Consider the following 6,000-nt stretch of genomic DNA (forward strand, 5'->3'; position numbering starts at 1 on the left):
CCCTGTGTAGGGTGCTGTCTTTCAGATGGGATGTTAAACAGGTGTCCTGACTCTCTGTGGTCATTAAAGATCCCATGGCATGTATTGTAAAAGTACAGGTGTTAACCCTGGTGTCCTGGCTAAATTCCCAAGCTGTCCATCTCGATCACCTAATCATCCCAGGCTTACAATTGGCCCGAATCATCCTCCTCCTTTCCCATGTAACTATTCCCCAGGTTGTTGCTGTAAATGAGAATGTGTTCTCAGTCAACTTACCTGGTAAAAGAACAGTTAAATACAAATAAAACAATGGACACCATCCTGAAAGGTAAGTCTCAAAGGTAGCTGACAAGATGTCAAAGAGCTGCAAATTAAAATAGCAGCAGAAAAAACTATGTCGGTGTACTTTAACTCAAAATGATAACTATTGTAGCTACTCTACTGCACAGTACATTTATTTTCCTTTTATATAACAGCTGATGCTGTACATTTTAGACCTATTCTATATCTAAATCTTTAGTTTTCATGACCTAATAATCTAATGATCTTTATTCTCAGATGTATAGTCTAAATAACTAGTTAAAAACTAAAGTTTTGTGGATTTTTCCCCCGCATAAACTTTCCAGCACTTCTGAAAATTCACTTCTGTTTTGGAGGAAGACTGCTACATCCACCATACTGTGTTTACTTTCCGATGTGCGATAGCTTTGTGGGGGTGTAAATCGTGGGAGGAGACAGCGAAACAGCACAAGATTGAAATCTGCCATGGCAGATTTTGAGTTCCCAAGCGTCCTACTCTGCATCTATCCACCACATGGTAAACCTGTATATGTATCCATGTGTTAGTGTCTGGGAATTCAGGCTCACACTCAAACTGCCTCCCCCAGCCCTCTTCTAGTGTCTGCGGCATATGGTCATTGTGATGGAGGGTAAAAGGAAATGACAGGCCATTTGAAGATGCTCTAGTCCCCATCCTATGAATAATGCAGAGGTTGTGGTGTGCAGGTACGAGCAAGCTGCAAAGTTTATCGGCCTCCGCTGTCTCCCAGGGAGAGAGCGAGACAACACCACTGCAGAGAGATTAGGCAAACACATCTAGAGCAGTGGACTTGGTCAAACTCAATTATAGTACCAGGAAAATTTCACCTTTTCATTGTTCCCAATGGTTTTATTATAGAAATACACTCTGGATGTGGCACCATTTCGAAGGAACTGAATTGAGCCACTGGGCAGTTTCTACTGAGGAATGAGAAACTTATCTACTTCAGAATGTATTAAATAAATACCGAAATAGAGTATGAAGGATCAGTCTCTTCAAACAGTTTCAAAAGTACAGAAAGTGTTAAGTGACAGTTTGTGTTGAGTGTTATGCCATATTCAGTAAACACAAGTACTGTCAAACACTCACTCGTCCTAATGCTCCAGCTGGCTCATATGGCAGCATAAAAGGTTCTCTATAACTGCTGTACTCTTATCATGAATCATTTAAGGTGTAATGTCCCTGCTTTTCAACTGATGTAAAACATAGATGAGAAACTTTTAGTTCAAAACACAAATGGTGTGTGTAATAGAATGGAGGAAATTGGATCCCTTAGGCTAGCTGGAGAAGTGTGCCCTGCTGATGACAGCTAGCCATTGTTAGCATTGTGCTGTTTTGTGTACTGACAGTGCAAATAGACTAGACACTTAGGGATCGATTCCATCTGTATCCCAGAAGTTCCGCATTATAGCGCAATTAAAATGTTAAGGTAATTTCCGATTGAGCCGACATATGCAGCATATACCGTGAATCCAACGCGGGATCATTACCTTTAAATATAAATCGCGCTATACTGAGGGACTTCCACGATACGGATTGAATCGAGACCCAAAACTTGAATTTCGCACCTTGGATGTGCCTTGATTCATCAAGTCAGTTCTCCAAGTCTATTTTAAGAACTAGAATTCCTACAGTCCCTCCATGGCAGGTGGCACACTCAAATAGATCACATTGATTGAACGATGGTTCCATGTTGCTGTCACATTCGTCGGAAGAAGTGGACCAAGGTGCAGCGTGGTACGTGTTCATGATTATTTATTGACAAAGAACACCAAACAAAATAACCAAAGAATAATGAACGTCACGTTCCGTAGGCTTCACAGAGCTAACAAAAAACAACATCCCACAATCTAAGGTGGCAAAACAGGCTGCCTAAGTATGATTCCCAATCAGAGACAACGATAGACAGCGGTCCCTGATTGAGAACCATACCCAGCCAAAACATAGAAACGCAAAACATAGAATGCCAACCCCACAACAAACCCTAACCAAATAGAGAAATAAAACGTCTCTCTAAGGTCAGGGCGTGACAGTTGCGTGTAACAATTTTCCATGTCTACATGATAAACTAAAACACATGACACACACACATCCCATCCCGAGCTTGGCTTATGATGACAAACATACATAAGAGGACAAAGTGGTGCTAATTATACCTTTGTTGATTATGGCTCATTAATACTGATGTTGCTCTGACATGTTTTGCCGATGTATAGAAGTTTTCCCATGCATCGTCTTCTCATTGCTCCAATTCTTTACTGTTGTAGATGCTATGCGAATGCCAAAACCAAGGACAAGTTTTCTGTTCAAGACATGGTACTTGTATAGTGTACTTCATTCTACATTGTGCAACAAGCTATATCCCGTCATTTCTACTAAGTAACAAAATTTATAAAGAGATTAGCAGAAATTAATATTTTCTCTGTGGAAGAAGCCTTTGTATGGGAACAGTGTACAGAAATTCTGATCATGCCCAATTAACAAAAATAGTGGAAATCTAATAATTACTGGTATTTTGCTTTGCCATTTATATGTAAATTATAACAATGAAACAGTTAAGAGTTAATGATTTATTTGACAAAACCAATACTTCCAGGTGTGCATAATGATGGGGAGCGGGTGTGCGTAATGAGGGTTGCCAGGACCGATGGTTAGTAGACCGGCGAAGTTGAGTGCCGGAGCGAGGGAACGGGAGTAGGTGTTGCAAGCATCATACCCAAGAAGACTCGAGGCTGTAATCACTGCCAAAGGTTCTTCAACAAATTACTTAGTAAAAGGTCTAAATACTTATGTAAATGTAATGTTTCAGTTTTTTGTTTATAATAAATGTTCTAAAAAGTCTAAACCTGTTGTTGCTTTGTCATTAAGGGGTATTGTGTGTAGATTGAGGGAAAACATTTTTTTAAATACATTTTAGGATAAGGCTGTAACGTAACAAAATTTTGAAGAAATTAAGGGGTCTGCATGCACTGTATACCCTTCTAGTGAAATAATAGTGTCTCTGCGCCTTGCAAACGGACCTCAAAGTAGGTTTGCAGATGACTAAACTTTCTTCACACTCCTTTTGGATTATTTATTTATGGAGAATGGTCAAAAACTGTCTGGCAGGATGTTTCTAGGCTGTATATAATGAAAAGGTGTGAGATGTTGTGCACAGTTTCTCACTCTCTCAAATGTTTTTACATTTTGATTGTGAAATTGTTTCCCAACTTTTTCCCTCACCTCAAATCCTAGGTTCGCTTCCTGTGCATTCATTCCATTGTAGAGCAAGAGGCACTGAATGAAAACAAATGTTATCCTTACAGAGAGAGACTGACAATGGGCTCCCGAGTGGCACAGCGGTCTAAGACACTGCATCTCAGAGCTAGAGGCGTCACTACAGACCCTGGTTAGGTTGCAGGTTAGGGTTTGACCGGGGTAGGCCGTTATTGTAAATATGAATTTGTTCTTAACTGACTTGCATAGTTAAGAAAAAATTTAAACAACAGAATAACAGCCAGCTAGAAACAGTGGTCTCTGAGGACTTGCGAAATACATAGAGTACTGTTGGAGAAATGTTAAGGTGAAAATACAAGTGTACATTGTATTGCCTTGAATGTACTCAACCACATAGAATATTTGAACAAAATTGACAGTGAATGATTACTGAGAAACCTGTTGTACACCTTCGCCTCCTCTCGGTCCCACTGCCTGGCTGTGAAATGAAGGCCATTACAGCAAATGATTCCAACTGCAGGCAGCCAAGAGTTCAGACTCCATTAACAGTGTTCCACCAGACAATGAACGAAATAAGATGTCCCTCTACCCTCCCTTGTCTCTAAAAATGGCCCCCTCCTCATCAGAGCAATTTGCTGGTGATATAGTTATAACGTGGAACGGGCCTGAAGTTACCCCCCAAAACACCAAGCCTCCGGGGCCAGCAGGTAGTAATCTGCCGCGGTACAGATTGTACAGATTGTACAGATTGAGTCCATGATAACAGCGAATCCCTGATTGCTCCTAAGTACTGTAAAACTCAAGACCATCTCTGTCAAAAACAATAGGATACTTGTGTCATTACTAAGTATGGATGTCAAAGAGTAAGGTTTAATTATAATGGCAGGATTATGAGAAATGTACTGGGTGGGGCTGGAACACCAAGTGACTGATGTACAGTACAGTATTACACCAATTTTCATTGTGAGACTAAGAGAGTATTGTTTTAGGATGACGAAAGACACAAAAGCCTAATTATGAACTTGTGTGACATGACAATTAATTATCTCTGTTTCCACATGCAAACAAGCTTGGTGTCAGGATGGTACTGTGTGTGTGGTGTGTGGTAGGAATAGACTATGAGACTGCCTCAGTCAATGAGTTCAAGCATCCAGCAGAAAGAATCCAAATATAATCTAAAGGTAAACAAGAATATGATGGAGTAGCATTTTGATGTGAATACCACATCCTTGAAAGGCTGTATTGTCTGTCAAATGGTATAGTACTGTAAAAAACATAATCAAAGGATTCAAGGGCAGATTTTACTGCTTATAAGTCAAACAGTTAGGTACAGTCTTTGAAAGAATCTTTCTAAATTAGTTAATTGGATTGTGAAAAAAAGTTGGCTCAAGTTACAATAACTGTTCCTGTTTCTTCGCATTACAACTCTTGAGTGGCCAATACGGCACAGTAGTGTCAGTATTAATTAGTACACGTGCTTATCTTTGCTCCTCATGGCCCATGGTTCATACTCCTCAGATGTTCTCCCTTTTGCTTTTCTTCAAAGCTTTGGAAACTATGTCAATACCTGTACGGAGAGGGAGCATATTTACCGGCCCAAGTGAAGATGCATAGCAACCTCATTGCATGCTGTTGCATCACGATTAGTTACAGTACTGTCAGTTGTTTTCATGCACCTTGGCAAGCTGTCGAAGGTGCCCGAGAAGCTGCCTCTTCTGCATATTGCATCACAAAACTTTATCAAAACAGATGAAACCATGCGGTGAGATATTCATACACAAAAGTATGCAATCCCATGGCACGTGCTTGCTCTCTCTATCAACACACAGACACACGCAAGGCAAGCACATGTGCATGTACTGTATGCACACAGAGTACATGCAAAGTACACACACACACACACACACACACACACACACACACACACACACACACACACACACACACACACACACACACACCATAGGTAGTGCAAAAATGTGTATGTGTAAATGCCACTGTTCACATGATCTGACCAGAACTATTAGCACACACAGCTAGAAGGCTGATTAACACAGGAGGAGCGTCTGGCTAATTTGCAAAAGGCTCTTTAAGAGGTCCAAGAGCGTGCACGCCATTCATCACACACGCCTCTGCAGAGCGTGAAGCCTGTTTTGTTTCCGACTGGCCTTTCATGTACAAAGCCTGATCTAGAGGAGATGTGGAACAAACAGAAAACTTTCTCTCCTCCTCCCTCTGTACCCCTCGCTTTCATTCCCTTTCTCTACCACCCCATCTGGATCCCGGAGTTGTGCAAAGGCAAAGAAAATGTATGTTTGTGCGTGTCTGCGTCTTACGCCTGCTGATATTCATTGCAGGCAAAAATCTCCTCAAAACAACCCTAATTTTTTTTCTCAAAGCCTATCTGGTTCACCTTGTTAAGATAAGACACTGACATATCATATATTTTTTTATGTTCAAAAGAATTGAAAGAAGTCTTTTGAGGA

The 6,000-nt window shown here is 40.7% G+C and overlaps 1 long non-coding RNA gene across 2 annotated transcripts in view; it reads left to right on the top strand.

Annotated features, from left to right (window-relative positions):
• The window catches only part of LOC139583780 (uncharacterized), a 31,626-nt gene extending 28,493 nt beyond the window's left edge, over positions 1-3,133 (top strand). Inside the window, exons 4-5 of one of the 2 annotated variants that reach the window (XR_011676613.1) lie at positions 2,566-2,614; positions 2,895-3,133. This is a non-coding gene — a long non-coding RNA (uncharacterized lncRNA). The remainder of the gene's footprint in view (positions 1-2,565; positions 2,615-2,894) is intronic. The other variant, XR_011676614.1, reaches the window with a different exon arrangement.
• The last annotated feature ends 2,867 nt before the right edge of the window (positions 3,134-6,000 follow it).

The sequence above is a fragment of the Salvelinus alpinus genome, chromosome 8 (genome assembly GCF_045679555.1).
Source record: "Salvelinus alpinus chromosome 8, SLU_Salpinus.1, whole genome shotgun sequence".
Classification (NCBI taxonomy): Eukaryota; Metazoa; Chordata; class Actinopteri; order Salmoniformes; family Salmonidae; genus Salvelinus; species Salvelinus alpinus.